The sequence below is a fragment of the Ornithorhynchus anatinus genome, chromosome 18 (assembly GCF_004115215.2).
Source record: "Ornithorhynchus anatinus isolate Pmale09 chromosome 18, mOrnAna1.pri.v4, whole genome shotgun sequence".
Classification (NCBI taxonomy): domain Eukaryota; kingdom Metazoa; phylum Chordata; class Mammalia; order Monotremata; family Ornithorhynchidae; genus Ornithorhynchus; species Ornithorhynchus anatinus.
The window spans coordinates 8,342,503-8,352,400 of NC_041745.1; the positions used below are offsets into that span (position 1 = coordinate 8,342,503).

The window sequence follows — 9,898 nt, forward strand, 5'->3', positions numbered from 1 at the left end:
ATCCACTCTCAGATGGGAAGTGATCAGGATGAAATACCCCACTGAAATGTGAACATAATGATTTTCAGGATGAAATTGCATGCATTTCTTTTTTTCAACCATTCAGTATTAGGATTAACTCAGGTCTCAACCAATATATAGACCTGAATTTATATATAGATATAAATATATACAGATAGAGAAAGGAAAGGTTGTAGAGCCCCAATATTTGTATACATATTACATATATATATGTATACGTATACATATATATTGGCTCTACAACCTTTCCTTTCCTTTCTCTATTTGTTTGCCATTCTGCACTTTAGATCCTGAGCCCAAATGGGACAGGGCCTGTGTCTGACCAACTGAATTTGTATTTTTCCAAGGACTTAGTGTTCAACAACCAGTCAGGACTTAATAGGCTCCATAAGTAAGTAATCAAGAGCTCCCCCAATCGCTACCGACTGCCAGCCTCCAACATCACCTTGGGTGATGAAGCCACCTCCTGGGAATGATAAAACTTCTGAAATCAGTACGGATGGGGACAAGGCCAACTGTTTATTCAATGTTCAAAACAAATCTGTTGACTAATAGCTGCGAAAACCACAACGCTGAAACCACAGCATTTTCTGTGGGCAAACAATTGCTCGTCAAGAGGATCCCCGATAACAATACCATATATTCTCTTAGAAGAGTTCAAAACGCACTACGTAGGTAGAGCGACTCAGGTCTACTGCACCTCAAAATCCCTGAGATATGTGGGAGTAACTGGCCCTCAGTGTACAGTTTCTCATTCCCATGATTTGCAGCCCAGCGCTTTCTCCTGATATTGTTGTTGTATTTGTTAATTATTTACTTATGTGCTAGGCACTGCACTAAGCGCTGGGTTAGATACAAGCAAATCGGGTTGGACACAGTCCTTGTGTCACATTGGACTCAGTCCTAATCCTCATTTTACAGATGAGGTAACTGAGGCCCAGACAACTGAAGTGATTTGCCCAAGGTCACACTATAGGCAAGTGGTGCACCCAGGATTAGAACCCAGGTCCTTCTGACTTTGAGGTCTGTGCTCTATCCACCAAGCCACGTGACTTTGGTGTAAGCCATCCCAAAGCTATTGACTTAACTCTAAATTCTTGTGGATATTGGAAAATTCAACCGGACTGCAGTCAGCTTCGCCCTCTCCCCTGAGGCCAAACTTTCAGAAATGTTTTCTAGGTTAAGGGCACACAGACAAAGCCCACTGCATTTGACAGTCATGGGTCCTTAATATAACAGGGTAGTGATTATGAGAAAAGACGGTTTTCAAGTTTAGTAAACAGAAACTTGGTAGCTTGATGAAGGGTAGAGGAAGATTAGACTTAAGCACCTGCGTACAATTGACAGAAAAGAGACCAATTCGACTAATGGAAATTCCCAATCGGCAAAAGCGCTTTATGTTGCAGAGGACAAAGATTTGACGGGTCAAACGTCTATTAGTTCTGAAATGGACATAAACCCTAGCAGCAAGCTCCTCATCAAGCATTTTATTGTCCGTCACTCCCTGTTGTCTGTGAGCACCTTATGGGCAAGGAATGTGTCTTGCCAACTCAGTTATATTGTACTCTTCCAGGTGTTTAGTATAGTGTCCTGTCATTCAATCAGTCGAACATACGAATTGAGCACTTACTGTGTGCAGAGCACTGTACCAAGTGATTGGGAGAGTATAATTTAACAGTATAAAGCTCAAAATGAATTTACAATCTAGAGGGGAAGACAGACATTAATATAAATAAGCACTCAATAAATACCATTGATTGAATGATTTAATAATTCCATGCTCTACCTACCTCAGTGGTTGATGGTACTTTACACAGACACTGAAGGCTCAATGGTCGGTATGAGGTATTTATTATGTGATAGAAGCACAGATGTCATTGTCCAGATTCACACTGAAGGCAGGGCCCATTTGTGCCTGTTTCTGTATCTTTCTGCCTCCCTTTCCTGCCTTTTTTTTTTGTCTATCCCGCCGACTCTTTCTCCACCATGAGCTCTACCCCTGGAAACTCCATCTTCACCGAAATCCCTCCTCCTGGCACTTTCAGCTACTGGTCGTATAATTAAAGTAGAGGTATTTTACCAAATGAAAGATATTGACTACAATAATCTTCAAAGACCAAAGTAGAACTTGCAGAAAGTTCCTATTTGAGAACAAAACCTAGCGGGTCTGGGAGTCAGAAGGTCATGAGTTCTAATCCTGGCTGTGCCACTTGTCTGCTGTGTGACCTTGGGCAAGTCACTTCACTTCTCTGGGCCTCAGTTACCTCATCTGTAAAATGGGGATTGAGACTGTGAGCCCCACATGGGACAGAGACTGTGTTCAACCCAATTTCCTTGTAGCCACCTTGGAGCTTAGCGCAGTGCTTGGCACACTGTAAGCACTTAACAAATACCACTATTATTTTTATTATTATCTGCTAGATTTTAAGCTTCTTGAGGGCTGGGATCATGTCTACTAGCTCTATTATACTCCCCTAAGTGCTTAGTATAGTGCTGAGCACAGATCTGGCACTCAATAAATATAATTGCTTGATTAATTGATAGGTAATCAGGGCTTAAATCAGAAGGCATCCCGCGAGAGCGCTTCCCTTGTTATGTGTGTGTAGAAAGTCAGCTGGAACAGGTTCTTGCAGAAGGTTTTAAACATCAGCTAAGTTAACTGTACTTAAAATAATTACTAAGTAAAAGCAAGAGAAAATTGAAAATACACCCCATTAGACTGTGAGCTCCCTGAAAGCAGGGAATTGTGTCTTCTACCTCTATTGTGCTCTCCCAAATGCCTGGTACAATGTTCTGCATGCAGTAGATGCTCAGTAAATATTATTGATTGATTTTCATTTTATTCAAAAGATTAAAAATGCAAATCTTTACGAAGACTTTCCAAAGACCCTTTGGAAGATAGATAAGCATAAAGGGGTAAACTCTAGGAAAGTGCAGTGCAAAATGCTTAAGAACAAGTATGGCTGTAGACATAGCTGGATTATTCATTTAGGGTTATTCTGCAGACTCTCATATCTCCAAGGTCAAGGGGAGTAGACAATATCAAAGGTCAAAGTGGCTAGGAGAATGATCAGGCAATATGAGCAGCTCACACCTTCTCTCGCACTGATATGTGATCTCTCTCTCTTCATCTTTGGGTGAACACAGTTCCTCTTTCATCCTGACAGCCCTAGATAAAGGGTACCCACTAAAATTGTACCAATCAATGGTATTTATTGAGCACTTCCCTTACACACTGAGCCCTTTTCCACACAGGTCTGCCTCAATACAGGTTTTCATTTGGCATTTTTGGCTGCATTGTGATGGCAGAAATAGGAATTGTTCTTCGAACAGTGTGAGCCTGTTTGGCTACAGCACAATACAGTGTCAGAGGAAACTGCCTGTCAGGCAGCAGGCACAGTAAATACAGCATGAACTATCTTTAATGTGAGGTTCTATTAGAAAGCCCACCCTGGCATTATAGGAGAACTGATAATCTTGGACCTACCCTAGACCTTAGCCTATAGTAAGCACTTTAAAAGTGCTATAACTATTCATTATTATTTTTCTGACAAATCCTGACAGCTGCTCTATGTGATTGAGATTTGACTAGGCCATGCTGCTTCCTACACACTGGTCTGCTGCACGACCTTGGGCAAGTCAGCTAACTTTTCTGTACCTTAGTTACCTCAACTGTAAAATGGGGATTAAGACTGTGAGACCTAGTGGGACAGGGACAGTATTCAATCCACTTATCTTGTATCTACCCCAGTGCTTATTAAGGTGCCCATAGTAAGCACTTATTATTATTATTATTATGAAGTGCTTCTGAGATTTGGAAAGTGGGGCATTTCTAGGGAACTGGCAGATGCGGGTGGAACTGGGCTTACTTTCAACCCTCCAGGAACCTTAAGACTTGACCTACCCTAAGGGGCCCCCTGATTTGGACCAAAAGATCCACAGATCTAGGCATTGGTGCACTCTGAAAAGGATGGGGGCTTTAAGGGAACCTCTGATTTTTTTTAAGGCTACAGGAAATATCTTTCCGCTTCATGCATAGAATAAAATCAAATATTCGGGTTTTTTCCACTCTGTCTAAAGTGTTTTCATATCTAAGTGAAGTTGCGTGGGGTTTTCTGGTGTCTTATGGAAAAGGTCAGTCTGAGATTTGGGTAAAGTGTTGATTCTTGAAACACAGCTGTGGGTGGCTTTTCCCAACTGCTCAGTGCAGTGCTCTGCACACAGTAAGCACTCAGTAAATATGACTGAATGAATGGTCCTGGAGAATTTTGTTGAAATGAAGGTACAGATCATTTTGGGAAGAATTAGTTTTTATGTAGTTCTCTATACAATCTTCTTCTGGTCTGCTTAGATTTCCCTGATTTCAAGGCCTGCCTTTTCGTAAAGAATCATCTTTCTTGCACCACCAACCCCCAGCCCTGAATTACCTCCTACAAGCCTCCAATGGGGTAGCCAAGTTTCGGCAGAGAAAACTCAGGCATCGGGCTGACTTCTGACACTTCAAATTCATTCTGCCTTGCTAAAATTCAGTTCTGTCTTCTGCTCAGCAATTCTTCTCTTCCTCAGGAATACCCACCCCCCACCAACTGCTCCAAACTCTTAACTCTGAACTGAAGACTCCAGTTCATTCATTCATTCGATCATAATTATTGAGCGCTTACTTTGTGCAGAGCACTGTACTAAGCCCTTGGAAAGTACAGTTCAGTGCCCCCTTCATCTTCCTCCCTAAAACCTGATGTCTTCACTGCTTATTCTTCATTGCCTAATGAAGTCGTATCTACCCTGGCACTTAGAACAGTGCTTGAAACAGTAAGGGCATAACAAATACTATGTATTTATATAAAAAACCTAACTCTAAACTTCTACAGCTTCAAGTGGCAGAACCCATTTCACTATTTCAGCCTTAGCTAGAGGAAAGTAGCTCATCTAGTTAGCAGGAAAAGACAAACATTTCTGTGGAAAGGGAAACGGAGCAGAGAAGCAGCCTGACCTAGTGGACAGAGCATGGGCCTGTAAGTCAGAAAGACCTGAGTTTCTGCCACGTATCTGCTGGGTGACTTTGGGTAAGTCACTTCGCTTCTCTGTGCCTTGTTCCCTCATCTGTAAAATAGAGATTAAGATTGTTGAGCCCCCTGTGGAACAAGGACTGTGTCCAGCCCAATTTGCTTGTATCCACTCCATTGCTAAGTACAGCATTTGGCACATAGTAAGTACTTAACAAATACCAATATTATTATTATTGCTCTGAGTAGGCAGCTTTCTTCTAGGGGAAAGTGCAGGGGGAAAATTCCTTTCATTTCCTCTGTATCACCAGGGCAGAAACTCCAAATTGCTCTGGGATGTATTTGGGACTCTTTGAGGGGCGGAGTTCACAAGGATGAGACAAGCCTCCCTAATTTAATGTAACTTTCTAGCCTTTTAGTGTTAGTATTCAGCGAGGGAACTACTTGTGGTTTCTCCATGTCTCAACGGAGACCCGATTCAGCAGGAACAGAAAAGAGACAAGTTCCTGAGCAAAGGAAAGTTCCAATTTTCTCTCTCAGATAAAGCCGCCTTCTTTCCATTTTCTGCCACGGTGGGAGTCCCAGATAATTTTCCCCAAGTGGAAGAGCTGAATGCTGTGACATTAGGGAAATCCTGAATTAGATGGTCCTTTCCAGTCCCCTTTAAGGCTGGGGTGGCTGTGAAAGCAGGGCTTCCTCTTTGAGGCAGAAAGGAAGTTTTAGGGGATAATTCTTTCATGCAATTCTGCTTGCTTTTTCCTATAAGTGGAGTTGCATTTCTACTCAAGATATAGCTTTAGAATCTTTTAATAGATGGATGGTTTAAAGAATAATTTAAAAAAAGCAGGAAGCTGATCTGTGCCATTAAAATCAGTAAACCTGCCAGGAGGGGGAAAAATGGTGATGTGCAGCCTTTCAGAAATGACATGTCTGAAACTGGATTTATGTCACCTGGAGCAAATCTTCCAAAACATGTTCAGTTAGGGAGGTTGAAGACCTTAGGCCACTCCTGAATTTACCAGGGCTGGACTGGGCAATGGTCTTCCTGGAATTGGCAGAGAGCTTTTTTCATTGTTGTTTGCATTATATCTAAACATGAATGCTTTGGCACCTCTCTCATTATAAATTAAGCACCACCCCAGACTTACTGTAAATTACATGATTGCATATAATAGTGTTTCCTGATTGGTTTCTGGCCAGTCACCCCATCGAGAATGAGATTTGTGTCTTGAATCTGAGGAGAACTACCCTTTGATTTTCTTCCGTTACTCTTCTAGGCCTCTGGAGAGTCATTGTAGAGTTGTCTTTTGCTCAAAAATGACCTTGCAGGTGTTGAAACTGCTCCCATAAAGGTGAGTGTCTTTAAGAGAGAATCTCTTGTTTATTTCTTTTATGGTATTAAGTGCTTATTATGCGCCAGGTACTGTTTTAAGCACTGTGGGAGATACAAGATAATTGTATGGGACACCATCCCTGTCTCACATAGAGCTCACAGTCTTAATCCCCATTTTAAAGATGAGGTAATTGAGGTTGAAGAGAAGTTAGGTGATTTGCCCAAGGTCACACAGCAGGTAGGTGACAGAGTCAGGATTTGAATCCAGATCCTTTGACTCCCAGGTCTGTGCTCTTCCCACTAGGCCATGCTACTTCCCATGAAACAAGTCAGAATAGAGTTGGAAAATGTCAGGAGTCAAAGAGCAAAGACTATACACATAAGGTGAAGTTCCCTCAGCTCACTGTTTTGGGGAGCTGTATGGAATCACCAGACATTCACTTCTAGCTTTGAGCAGATTTGGGAAGTTTAATTCCAGCAGTTATCTGGCTCCGAAACCTTTGACTGATGAGGAATATCCTCTCCAAACGAGGTACCCATCTCCATCAGGTATTCAGCCTCTCCCAGTGATATCGATTCTATCATCACGAGTAGTTGTTGAATGCAGGTGCAATGAAAAAAGGGCTGTCAGAGAATACAGCTCCTGGGCCTACATGGTGAGCTCCTTGACTTCTGTCTCTCTTGTTTGCTCCCAAATGCCTGTTACAGTGCTGTGCACACAGTAGACAATCAAATGCTTTGTACAGTACTCTGCGCAAAGTTAAGCCATCAGTAAACACCACTGAATAAATAATGATGATGATAATGATTCATCTAATTTTCCTTCTAGTTCATCCCCCTTTATACAATCCAGGATTAGAGGTTCCCCTCGAGAATATAGCCCTCACACCTACTCATTGCACATCATCTATGACTACCACGATTACCCCAGAGAAAGCTTCAATAGCTCACCCATTTCCTGGCCTTGGGATTCAAGACCCCGTTTCAGTTCTCTCATCCCTCATCTATCCACTCTGACTTTCCAACGAGCTCTCTTTTTTCTTTCCAAGTAACCATCTATCCTGTACCTTGCTTTTGATTCTCTCGTCTCTGACCCATTGCCCATACCCTTATCGCCTCACCCCGCCACTCAGAAATCCTTGCCCCTTAAAATCCACCAGATCCCATCCCTCCTAATCTTCTGTGTGCTCCATCGATTTCCACTGCCCCAGTCAAATCGCCCCACAACCACTGTAACGCTTGTGTTCTATGTAGAGATGGATGTACACCATTTCCTTAGTCATTTGTTTTTCCACACAAGCTTCTGGAGAGAAGGGATTCTGTCTTTTACCTCTATTATATTCACCAAGCATTTAGTATGGTGCTATGCACCCAGGAAGTGCTCAGTCAACACTATTTCCTGAATGATAGAGAAAATGGGAAATGGCTCAAGAACGGCTTAAAGATATTCATGGAAAATAGATTACTGATGGATTATTTGAGGGAAGAGTTATGGATCTTGGGGAACGAAACATGAGGATGGACCACTATTCTGGACCAACTTGCCCACGGTCTTACTTGGCTGCATTTTTCTCCTAATACTGATGGTCCCCACTTAATAAATAACTCTGCATTGTAATGAATTACCTTGGAGGCAACCAAATTTGCTACTGAATAAAAGTTTGATTAGTTCCACCCCTGGGAGAACAAGCAAGGTGGTGTGATAGTTTTAATTGATTTCACCCTGCATGGAGAGGAATGAGTATATGCATATGTTCAGTACAGAAATGATGTAATGCTTAGTAATGATGTGGTACTCCACAGGGCATGCAGGTGATGGGATGACTAAACATGATATGACAAGGCTACCGTGTTTTTCAGTTTTTGCAAGTTGAGACTATTTCTTCACCAAGCAGAGAGGGTGCTGGAACCGCTCCCTGAGTCAGTATTGCAGAGTGGAAGAGCAGCTTTCTCCTTCCCTTCCTCCTGAACATGGTGGAACAGGGCCCCTTCAGTGGAAAAGACTTCCAAAATCTGGAGGGTTGACTTGAGAAACCTAGATCTTAAATACAGCTCTCTGCCCTATGGGCTGGGGATAAAGCCACTCCCACGTGCTCTTGGACCCCTTCATCGCTCTCTCTTTCCCTCCCACCATTGAGGGTCCCTGCTCCCAGCATGTGCTGGGCCCACCAAGGATGGGAAGGGGGAAAGCTGATCCCACACACATCCACAGAATGAGACCACAAAACCCCAGAAAGAGTGGTGACTGTGAGTATGCCCTGAATGCTGAGCCTCAAGGAGCCTGAAATTCTGCTCCTTTAGCCACAGCACTGACTCTGCTTTTATTCTGTGCGTTAGTCTGTTGGGTTTTAATATTTCATCATTCCTGAAGGTCCTTTTCCCCACTTGGACTCTTAGACTGTGAGTCCCCCAAGAGACAGTGATCATGTCTAATTTCTTCCTCTGTATTCTCTCCTAGCACTTAGTAGTGTTTTACACACAGTTAGCTTTTAAATACTATTACTTCCATAGCTCAATTATGCTTAAGACTGTCAGAGGAAATTCCCCTTCTCTCCTTCCCCTCCATCTCTTCCTCCAAGCAGCAGCCTATGGAAAAGAGTTTGAAAAACTGGAGTAAAAGCCAATCAGACATTTATTTTTCAACTTCATTCAATAGTATTTATTGAGCGCTTACTACGTGCAGAGCACTGTACTAAGCGCTTGGATAAGTGAACTTATCCTTCACTATCTGAGAGTCATGATTTTATGTTAATCAGAAACAGAAGTTGGGAAACCTATGAAAAGCCCTGGGGCAAGCTAGGATGCTGAAAAAAGCCAACCCCAAACAGGCCATATAAACTACCTTGCTCTCCCTCCTAGACTGACACTCCCATGTTGGAAAGGAATGGTGTCTAGTCTGCTTCTCTTTTATCTATCCCAGAATTTGGGACATAGTAAGCACTTAATAAACATCATTATGATTACAGGAACACAGTAGGGCAGGCTGGACTCCAATTTGGTTGTTTTCTTAGGTGTTTATAAAGCTGCTCATGTAACCATTAGGGATGATATATTGCAGGTAAACTATGGCTGCAATGAAGAATAGCATATCTCCACTCCCACCAGTGGGAAAGAGGACAGTGGGAACCATGCCGATCAACCCATAAACCCCAAGCCTCCAATTCAACAGTTTCAACCTCTTCCCTGACCAGTTTTCCCGGGCTGTAGTGGTTAGCCCAATTCACTTGTTTGGGTTTTAACACTTTTCTTTCCCCTTTGACCCACTTGCAGAACTGGTAATGAGCAGTGAAGTGATCGAGTGGACAGTAGAAGAAGTCAAGATCACTGAAGATCCACTGACAGGTCAGGCCCTGAATAACTGGGATTTGGCTGTAATGAGGTATTTACATGCCCAAAGAGTAGATGGAAGGAGTGGCGTGGAATTTTAAAAATATTGTTGCTAACCAAGAGTGCTGCAAATGGGGTAGTTATTGGCAACAAGTGGTAAACAAAGGGAGGTGAGAGTGAGAATCCCATTGTGGGAATGGAACTACTCTCCAAG

At 42.6% G+C, this 9,898-nt stretch overlaps 1 long non-coding RNA gene across 2 annotated transcripts in view; it reads left to right on the plus strand.

The window, feature by feature from the left end:
- LOC114818269 overlaps positions 1 to 9,898 on the plus strand; it is a 63,432-nt gene that overhangs the window by 49,123 nt on the left and 4,411 nt on the right. For both annotated transcript variants that reach the window (XR_005661038.1, XR_003766123.2), the window contains exons 2-3: positions 6,302 to 6,376; positions 9,628 to 9,699. This is a non-coding gene — a long non-coding RNA (uncharacterized LOC114818269). The remainder of the gene's footprint in view (positions 1 to 6,301; positions 6,377 to 9,627; positions 9,700 to 9,898) is intronic.